Below are 11470 nucleotides of genomic sequence, written 5' to 3'. Positions count from 1 at the left end.
AATAGTGGAAGTCTACCCACATTCACAAACATACAAAAAGTGCTAAACATGCTAAACATCTCAGTCTCATAGAAATTCCTCTTTTAGAAATATCAGCCAGAAAACGGCCCAATCTGAAAAACTGATGCTTATGACATCACAGGCATCTCCCTGCCCTCCACTTTAAAATAATTGGCTACATTTTTTGAGTGGCAGCAAGTCAGCCAATCAGTAATGAGATTGCAAGTTAAACCAGTAGGGGAGCCAAATAGGTGCAAAACCACTTGTTTAAAATCCCCCACCCTAATAGAGCTATCTGAGAGAGGTTTTTAGGAAGCTTCTATGTCACCTTTAACTTGGTTATGAAAGTCAATTCATCATACTATTTTAAGTTGTTAATGGCCCAATAAGTCGCATAAATAAGGGATTAATCACATACAAAATAAAATATATGTATATATAATAGAAATGCACTGCTATATCGGCCAATAATCGGTACGCTGTAAAAAAAATCTTTGCTGCCTTAAATTTTTTGTTAAATCAACTCAGATTCACAAGTCATTTCAACTTACTATTATTTATATTGACAAGAGTTGCTACAACTTATAAAACACAGTTAAAATATGCCAATATTTATAAGTTATAACAACTCATCCCTTGTCAAGACAAATTAAAGTAAGTTGAAATGACTTGTAAAGTTGATTAATCAAAACATTTTAGGGCAGCAAATTTTTTTTACAGTGTAGACAAAAACACATTTTCACACTATCGTCAATCGGCAGATAGTTCAAAAACAGCCAGTAGTCATGAAGAAAACAGGAAAATGTATGAAATTGAGCTCTGTGTGTAGAAAATGTAAAGAAATATCACAAGTTTAATGTTCAATATCAATGGTCATTATATGAATAAAAAACATTCAGAAAATTTTAAGAGTTAAAAGCGAGATAAAAGTTTTTTTTGTCAAAACATGTTTATATGTTATCATTATTGTGCTACTTAGCTGTATTTTTTGTTATGAAGGCTTAAATCAAAACAAACCAACCAATTGCACAATCAAAAAACTAAATTTTGTTATCTCATTTAATCCTTAAAATTTAGTTAATGCAAGTTAATATAAACAACAAACTTATCGGAATCGACAGATATCGGTCTGAATAACCGGCTAACGTATCGATGGAAATTTTAATATACTGTAGGTGAATCGCTAATAAATTGTTGTTTATCAAAATGTTCAGCACTTCTGGTTGCTAAAAAAATGTGCTATATGAAAAAATAAAGAAAGTATTGAATTAGCATAACTTGTAATGTTTAAAAAGTTGAAATTGTTAAACTTAATTTAATAAATAACTAAAAAGCTTTATCTAATAATTTATCTAAAAATAATGACAATTATAAAATAAAAAATAAATAAGCAATAAAACTAAATTAACTCTGCATCAGTATTTTTTGCAACAGAAAGCTTCTCTAAATGTTACATTTATGCATTTGGCACAAATAGGTTCAAATACGTTGGTAAAATGTATACTTTGTAATGCACTGCAAGTTGCTTTGGATGAAAGCGTTTTTGTACATTACAAGGTATACATTTTATCAGTGTGTGCTCCCGGGGTTCAAACCCATGACCTTTTGCGCTGCTAACACAATGCTCTACCACTGAGCTATACAGGAACACAACACACATTAAAGATCGACGATAAATCTTTATTTTTATTAATGAGGATCATTTATATTTATGCATTTGGCAGGCGTTTTTCTCTGAAGCGACTTACATTGCATAACAAGGTGTATATTGTTTTATCAGCATGTGTGGGTTCAAACCCATGACCTTTGTGGTGTTAACACAAGGCTCTACCACCGAGCTATACATTGATATATTGGATCAAACCAATTTACAAAACTAAGGCTTGTCCTCTTTTTGCACACCTAAATGAGCGAATATTTGCCCTGACCGATTTGCTCAAGCTCAGCAAAATAAGCACGATGTAGTTTACTGTCTGACCCTCTTTCCATCATCCCATAGATTTTAGATTTCGGTCTCACGATGCATCTCAGAGACATTTATCATTCTGTCCCTCAGCCACTAAACAGTCTTTTAAGCGGCGTGTAGTCATGGTGAAAAATGAGCAATCTTCCTATTTTCAACTTCCTTGCTGCAGGTTTTACTTTGCTTGTAATTTGTATCATCCATCTTCCCCTCTGTAATGACAGCCGCTTAAGTCCCAACAGATACGACAGCATCCCTGCTGCACTGAAGACACGCCTGTAAACTTGATTTTCCGTCACATGTGGTTTTTAATAGCAGATTTGATTTAAGATTATTCAGATCTTATCACCATATCACCGAGGTCAGCAACGTTTCTCTGCAAGTCTGCATTTTAATATTTAGTTTTACATGACACTTTGGATAGACGTGAGGGAAAAAAGTGTTATGTAGGTCAACTCAATGCTATGATGTTTCGAAGTAAGTAACACATGGATAATGTGTGTTAATAATATGAAAATGGCTTTGGGTGTGTTTACACAAAACAGCACATGCATGTGTGTGCATAAATTTCCTTTATAAACACATAACTGCATTCAGATGGCTGTGTTTTGTGTACTTCTCTATAAAAAGCAATGACTCTATTGAAATAGAAAGCATGTCTGAGGTAAAAACAACACACCAACACTGATTGCGAGAGCAATTACATGATTCATAATGACATCCTATATACCGACTACCTACAAAAGCCATAAAGCAATACAATCCACAAAATAATTATCCATCATACATATCTCAATAGCACTTAAATAACCCTCTCAACAGAAAGCGCAGATGCTGTCCCACAGATAAGTACACATCGTTCCAGCTTTTATGTGTTTACTGCATAGCCATCGACGGTATCATGGGATTACGGTAGTGTTCACCAAAGTGGGTTCAAATGATTCAATACCCCCCGAACCTTGAATATATGTGGTGAGACAATTAGGTCACTAATCTGCAATGCCGACGTTTCGAGTCTAAACAAACGATTATGTCAGGCATCACGTCTACACTAAAAGATTTACGACATGACAAAACTAGAACGCTCCTTCGATCAAAGACTTATTCGTTGCAAATATGCAAACTTGTCGGGAGCGTTGTAGTTCAGTCGCGTCGCTTAATTCTCAGACTTCTGGTTGTGATTAATGGCGGGGTGCTTCATATTCCCTGTCTGCTCCCACGCTGCGGCCCACTCAGGGCCTGTCTGGGCCCGACGCACCGCTCTGACTCAGGTCCTGCTCTCATCTGGCACAGGGCCTGCAGTGAAAATCCCAAAGACCTGCCAAAAAATGAGTCAGTCTCTCCCCACCCAGAAACACTGAACATGTTGGAATGATGCACTTTTCTGTATGTCTTTGTCTCGGTCGCCTTGACATTTTTAAGTCTATTACTTCTATTCAAATGCTTTTTAGCATATAAATGTGAAATGGCTCAACCAATGAGAACACGAGGTATTAGGTACAAGATGTCACTTCATAATTCAAAGTGCAACAATAATAAGCAAATGTCAGAGCAAAAAAAGGTCAAATACATGCACAAAACCTTCATGTTGAACAAAACATTGTTGTAGACAATGAGAATATTAAAAGTAAAAAAAAATTTATGAAAGCTTTAAACGATAAGGTTTTTCGGGGAACCAACAATAGTTATTTTATGGCATCACTGCGCAAAACCATTACCATGGACGAATGAAGCTCACCAAAACCTTTTTACCAAGAGCACGTTATTATTTAGATATATTATAGGTTATTATTAACCTTTGACATGTTACCATCACGCTTGTCTTTTGCGCCATCTAGTGGCCGCTGAATGTTATTACTTTCCTGCTCAAGCAAGTTATCGTTTTCACAAGAAAACTATTTTGAAAATTTAGTCATTGCTGGCACAGATAACATGCTGATGTTCGTCTGTGTCGTTTTCAATCATATTTATGTCAAAATAAACAGTAAAAACACTCAACAAAGCCGCTTCTGTGATTGAAGAGGGGACTTTCCTGCGTGACGTCATTCAAAGCGACTCAGTGGGATGCTATTCAAAATATTTAAAATAACACAGTGGTAAAGATGGGATGTTTTCCCCCCTTATTTAACTGGCAGTCACATTACAGCTAACATGACAATAATTATTGCAGCATACAAAATAAAAAATATATTGAACAAAACGTAAATAAAATAAATGTGAGATCATCATAAAAATTACGTAAACGCTTCACATAGGGACCTAGTGCGTTTTGCTTTATTATTTTTAAGATGTGGTTCGAGAAATTATTGTCACTTACTGTGTCTCCACGCGACAGGTCCTGTTTTTATCTGCATCTTCTCTCTAATTTACCTAAAAGCATTTATCAAATCAAATATTTCATAGTCAATTGACGATCATACCATGTTGTAAAAATTACTTTTTAAGCAACAGTTTTACTTACAGAAATTGTTGGCATCTTTATCAGGATAAGACCATCGAGTGTATTTAATTACATTAATTGGTTAGTATCTGTTAAAACCGCCTGATCAACGACAGATTGCAATTGGTCACTTCTAAAGTACAAATATAGCAAGACGTTACATGACAGATAATATTCTATACACGCAATAACTTTTTACAATGATCGTTTAACGTTATTTGAAGTTAGTCAAGTGAATCCAATGCGATATGATGAAAGAACCAATCAGTGTTCTTGTTAACCAATCAGAACACTCACACCGAGTGACGTGTGTTATACTGCACGTGCACAATTGTTCCACTGGAGGGAGAACGTGTTATAATTTGTAACGTGCTATTATTATGTTGGCTTGAAAAAGCCAACATACTGTTCTTCATCTTAATCTTATTATTATGTTGGCTTGACAAAGCCAACATACTGTTGTTGTATCTAAACTTATTATGTTGGCTTGAAAAAGCCAACATACTGTTCTTCATCTTAATCTTATTATTATTATTATTATTATTCTTCTTCTGATCCCTACTTTTTCTGACTGTAACTCCTCCTAGAGCTTTCAAGCTACACCCACAAAACTTTACAAAACTTTTAAGACTGGTCCGTAGATTTATGCTATGACTTTTCTAACTGATGGGACCTTCCGAATTCCTAAACGGGGGGCTCAAACACCCCAAAATTTCCATTGACTTAACATTGAGACAAACTTTGACGAGTCATAGCTGCGAGTGAGAAACTTGTAGAAACTTGTGGGTTACCACATTTAAGGAGGCTGACAGGCTCTGTAAGAACATACATCACAATGGGGTGTAAGCTGTACCCCTGGGGTGTAAGAGGCCCCCAAAATTTCCCATTGACTTATAATGGGGCAGGAAACATGCCCATATAAAGGAATAAAAGCCCCAGATGGAATATCTTCACTTTAGAGTGTCGTAGAGACATGGGGGTTGGACCGTTTTACTTGTGGCTTGAAGGTTGATCATTATGGGATGCCATTTTTCTCCCTAGCAACCAAACTTAGTACCCTAGCAACGGAATAAACAAAGCCTTATTTCTCCGCTTCAGAACATCTTAGAGACACGGGGGTTGGACCGTTTTACTTGTGGCTTGAAGGTTGATCATTATGGGATGCCATTTTTCTCCCTAGCAACCAAACTTAGTACCCTAGCAACGGAATAAACAAAGCCTTATTTCTCCGCTTCAGAACATCTTAGAGACACGGGGGTTGGACCGTTTTACTTGTGGCTTGAAGGTTGATTATTATGGGATGCCAATTTTCTCCCTAGCAACCAAACTTAGTACCCTAGCAACGGAATAAACAAAGCCTTATTTCTCCGCTTCAGAACATCTTAGAGACACGGGGGTTGGACCGTTTTACTTGTGGCTTGAAGGTTGATCATTATGGGATGCCATTTTTCTCCCTAGCAACCAAACTTAGTACCCTAGCAACGGAATAAACAAAGCCTTATTTCTCCGCTTCAGAACATCTTAGAGACACGGGGGTTGGACCGTTTTACTTGTGGCTTGAAGGTTGATCATTATGGGATGCCATTTTTCTCCCTAGCAACCAAACTTAGTACCCTAGCAACGGAATAAACAAAGCCTTATTTCTCCGCTTCAGAACATCTTAGAGACACGGGGGTTGGACCGTTTTACTTGTGGCTTGAAGGTTGATCATTATGGGATGCCATTTTTCTCCCTAGCAACCAAACTTAGTACCCTAGCAACGGAATAAACAAAGCCTTATTTCTCCGCTTCAGAACATCTTAGAGACACGGGGGTTGGACCGTTTTACTTGTGGCTTGAAGGTTGATCATTATGGGATGCCATTTTTCTCCCTAGCAACCAAACTTAGTACCCTAGCAACGGAATAAACAAAGCCTTATTTCTCCGCTTCAGAACATCTTAGAGACACGGGGGTTGGACCGTTTTACTTGTGGCTTGAAGGTTGATCATTATGGGATGCCATTTTTCTCCCTAGCAACCAAACTTAGTACCCTAGCAACGGAATAAACAAAGCCTTATTTCTCCGCTTCGGAACATCTTAGAGACACGGGGGTTGGATCGTTTTACTTGTGGCTTGAAGGTTGATTATTATGGGATGCCAATTTCCTCCCTAGCAACCAAACTTAGTACCCTAGCAACGGAATAAACAAAGCCTTATATCTCAGCATCAGAACATTGTAGAGACATGGGGGTTGGACCGTTTTACTTGTGGCTTGAAGGTTGATCATTATGGGATGCCAATTTTCTCCCTAGCAACCAAACTTAGTACCCTAGCAACGGAATAAACAAAGCCTTATATCTCCGCTTCAGAACATCATAGAGACACGGGGGTTGGACCGTTTTACTTGTGGCTTGAAGGTTGATCATTATGGGATGCCAATTTTCTCCCTAGCAACCAAACTTAGTACCCTAGCAACGGAATAAACAAAGCCTTATATCTCCGCTTCAGAACATCATAGAGACATGGGGGTTGGACCGTTTTACTTGTGGCTTGAAGGTTGATCATTATGGGATGCCAATTTTCTCCCTAGCAACCAAACTTAGTACCCTAGCAACGGAATAAACAAAGCCTTATATCTCAGCTTCAGAACATCATAGAGACACGGGGGTTGGACCGTTTTACTTGTGGCTTGAAGGTTGATCATTATGGGATGCCAATTTTCTCCCTAGCAACCAAACTTAGTACCCTAGCAACGGAATAAACAAAGCCTTATATCTCCGCTTCAGAACATCATAGAGACACGGGGTTGGACCGTTTTACTTGTGGCTTGAAGGTTGATCATTATGGGATGCCAATTTTCTCCCTAGCAACCAAACTTAGTACCCTAGCAAAGGAATGAACAAAGCCTTATATCTCAGCATCAGAACATTGTAGAGACATGGGGGTTGGACCGTTTTACTTGTGGCTTGAAGGTTGATCATTATGGGATGCCAATTTTCTCCCTAGCAACCAAACTTCGTACCCTAGCAACGGAATGAACAAAGCCTTATATCTCAGCATCAGAACATTGTAGCGACATGGGGGTTGGACCGTTTTACTTGTGGCTTGAAGGTTGATCATTATGGGATGCCAATTTTCTCCCTAGCAACCAAACTTAGTACCCTAGCAACGGAATAAACAAAGCCTTATATCTCCGCTTCAGAACATCATAGAGACACGGGGTTGGACCGTTTTACTTGTGGCTTGAAGGTTGATCATTATGGGATGCCAATTTTCTCCCTAGCAACCAAACTTAGTACCCTAGCAACGGAATAAACAAAGCCTTATATCTCCGCTTCAGAACATCATAGAGACATGGGGGTTGGACCGTTTTACTTGTGGCTTGAAGGTTGATCATTATGGGATGCCAATTTTCTCCCTAGCAACCAAACTTAGTACCCTAGCAACGGAATAAACAAAGCCTTATATCTCCGCTTCAGAACATCATAGAGACACGGGGTTGGACCGTTTTACTTGTGGCTTGAAGGTTGATCATTATGGGATGCCAATTTTCTCCCTAGCAACCAAACTTAGTACCCTAGCAATGGAATAAATGTTAGCTTCATTCTAGCTTCATGCTAATCATGTTAGCTTCATGCTAGCTTCATGCTAATCATGCTAGCATCATGCTAGCTTCATGCTAATCATGTTAGCTTCATGTTAGCTTCATGCTAATCATGTTAGCTTCATGCTAGCTTCATACTTATCATGCTAACATCATGCTAGCTTCATGCTAATCATGCTAGCTTCATGCTAATCATGCTAACTTCATGCTAATCATGCTAACAGCCAGATAGCCTACTAAAATAAACTTCTGTCAAACCATTTTAAATGTTCAGGCTACGCTTTTTCAAGCCAACATAAAGTTTGTCCTCAAACTTTAATATCTAGTTATTATTATTATTCTTATGCTCCCCCACTTTTTCTGACTGTAACTCCTCCTAGAGCTTTCAAGCTACACCCACAAAACTTTACAAAACTTTTAAGACTGGTCCGTAGATTTATGCTATGACTTTTCTAACTGATGGGACCTTCCGAATTCCTAAACGGGGGGCTCAAACACCCCAAAATTTCCATTGACTTAACATTGAGACAAACTTTGACGAGTCATAGCTGCGAGTGAGAAACTTGTAGAAACTTGTGGGTTACCACATTTAAGGAGGCTGACAGGCTCTGTAAGAACATACATCACAATGGGGTGTAAGCTGTACCCCTGGGGTGTAAGAGGCCCCCAAAATTTCCCATTGACTTATAATGGGGCAGGAAACATGCCCATATAAAGGAATAAAAGCGTCCCAGATGGAATATCTTCACTTTAGAGTGTCATAGAGACATGGGGGTTGGACCGTTTTACTTGTGGCTTGAAGGTTGATCATTATGGGATGCCATTTTTCTCCCTAGCAACCAAACTTAGTACCCTAGCAACGGAATAAACAAAGCCTTATTTCTCAGCTTCAGAACATCTTAGAGACACGGGGGTTGGACCGTTTTACTTGTGGCTTGAAGGTTGATCATTATGGGATGCCATTTTTCTCCCTAGCAACCAAACTTAGTACCCTAGCAACGGAATAAACAAAGCCTTATTTCTCAGCTTCAGAACATCTTAGAGACACGGGGGTTGGACCGTTTTACTTGTGGCTTGAAGGTTGATCATTATGGGATGCCATTTTTCTCCCTAGCAACCAAACTTAGTACCCTAGCAACGGAATAAACAAAGCCTTATTTCTCAGCTTCAGAACATCTTAGAGACACGGGGGTTGGACCGTTTTACTTGTGGCTTGAAGGTTGATCATTATGGGATGCCATTTTTCTCCCTAGCAACCAAACTTAGTACCCTAGCAACGGAATAAACAAAGCCTTATTTCTCAGCTTCAGAACATCTTAGAGACACGGGGGTTGGACCGTTTTACTTGTGGCTTGAAGGTTGATCATTATGGGATGCCATTTTTCTCCCTAGCAACCAAACTTAGTACCCTAGCAACGGAATAAACAAAGCCTTATTTCTCAGCTTCAGAACATCTTAGAGACACGGGGGTTGGACCGTTTTACTTGTGGCTTGAAGGTTGATCATTATGGGATGCCATTTTTCTCCCTAGCAACCAAACTTAGTACCCTAGCAACGGAATAAACAAAGCCTTATTTCTCAGCTTCAGAACATGTTAGAGACACGGGGGTTGGACCGTTTTACTTGTGGCTTGAAGGTTGATTATTATGGGATGCCAATTTCCTCCCTAGCAACCAAACTTAGTACCCTAGCAACGGAATAAACAAAGCCTTATATCTCCGCTTCAGAACATCATAGAGACACGGGGGTTGGACCGTTTTACTTGTGGCTTTAAGTGTGATCATTATGGGATGCCATTTTTCTCCCTAGCAACCAAACTTAGTACCCTAGCAACGGAATAAACAAAGCCTTATATCTCCGCTTCAGAACATCATAGAGACACGGGGGTTGGACCGTTTTACTTGTGGCTTGAAGGTTGATCATTATGGGATGCCAATTTTCTCCCTAGCAACCAAACTTAGTACCCTAGCAACGGAATAAACAAAGCCTTATCTCTCCGCTTTAGAACATCATAGAGACACGGGGGTTGGACTGTTTTACTTGGGGCTTGAAGATTGATCATTATGGGATGCCAATTTTCTCCCTAGCAACCAAACTTAGTACCCTAGCAACGGAATAAACAAAGCCTTATATCTCCGCTTCAGAACATCATAGAGACACGGGGGTTGGACCGTTTTACTTGTGGCTTGAAGGTTGATCATTATGGGATGCCATTTTTCTTCCTAGCAACCAAACTTAGTACCCTAGCAACAGAATAAACAAAGCCTTATTTCTCCGCTTCAGAACATCTTAGAGACACGGGGGTTGGACCGTTTTACTTGTGGCTTGAAGGTTGATCATTATGGGATGCCAATTTCCTCCCTAGCAACCAAACTTAGTACCCTAGCAACGGAATAAACAAAGCCTTATATCTCAGCATCAGAACATTGTAGAGACACGGGGGTTGGACCGTTTTACTTGTGGCTTGAAGGTTGATCATTATGGGATGCCAATTTTCTCCCTAGCAACCAAACTTAGTACCCTAGCAACGGAATAAACAAAGCCTTATATCTCCGCTTCAGAACATCATAGAGACACGGGGGTTGGACCGTTTTACTTGTGGCTTGAAGGTTGATCATTATGGGATGCCAATTTTCTCCCTAGCAACCAAACTAAGTACCCTAGCAACGGAATAAACAAAGCCTTATATCTCCGCTTCAGAACATCATAGAGACACGGGGGTTGGACCGTTTTACTTGTGGCTTGAAGGTTGATCATTATGGGATGCCATTTTTCTCCCTAGCAACCAAACTTAGTACCCTAGCAACGGAATAAACAAAGCCTTATTTCTCCGCTTCAGAACATCTTAGAGACACGGGGGTTGGACCGTTTTACTTGTGGCTTTAAGTGTGATCATTATGGGATGCAATTTTTCTCCCTAGCAACCAAACTTAGTACCCTAGCAACGGAATAAACAAAGCCTTATATCTCCGCTTCAGAACATCATAGAGACACGGGGGTTGGACCGTTTTACTTGTGGCTTGAAGGTTGATCATTATGGGATGCCAATTTTCTCCCTAGCAACCAAACTTAGTACCCTAGCAACGGAATAAACAAAGCCTTATATCTCCGCTTCAGAACATCATGGAGACACGGGGGTTGGACCGTTTTACTTGTGGCTTGAAGGTTGATCATTATGGGATGCCAATTTTCTCCCTAGCAACCAAACTTAGTACCCTAGCAACGGAATAAATGTTAGCTTCATTCTAGCTTCATGCTAATCATGTTAGCTTCATGCTAGCTTCATGCTAATCATGCTAACATCATGCTAGCTTCATGCTAATCATGTTAGCTTCATGTTAGCTTCATGCTAATCATGTTAGCTTCATGCTAGCTTCATACTGATCATGCTAACATCATGCTAGCTTCATGCTAATCATGCTAGCTTCATGCTAATCATGCTAACTTCATGCTAATCATGCTAACAGCCAGATAGCCTACTAA

At 39.4% G+C, this 11470-nt stretch overlaps 1 long non-coding RNA gene across 1 annotated transcript; it reads right to left on the bottom strand.

The window, feature by feature from the left end:
* Positions 1-3236: 3236 nt before the first annotated feature.
* Positions 3237-4610, bottom strand: LOC141281977 (uncharacterized). The gene is made up of 3 exons (XR_012336427.1): positions 4425-4610; positions 4281-4333; positions 3237-3281 (listed from the first exon to the last, which is right to left on the bottom strand). It is a non-coding gene; the product is annotated as an uncharacterized lncRNA (long non-coding RNA).
* Between the last annotated feature and the right edge of the window lie 6860 nt (positions 4611-11470).

Source organism: Paramisgurnus dabryanus, chromosome 3, assembly GCF_030506205.2.
Source record: "Paramisgurnus dabryanus chromosome 3, PD_genome_1.1, whole genome shotgun sequence".
Classification (NCBI taxonomy): domain Eukaryota; kingdom Metazoa; phylum Chordata; class Actinopteri; order Cypriniformes; family Cobitidae; genus Paramisgurnus; species Paramisgurnus dabryanus.
Note: the sequence above shows the minus strand (reverse complement) of the source record. Positions and strands in the feature narration are given on the sequence as shown.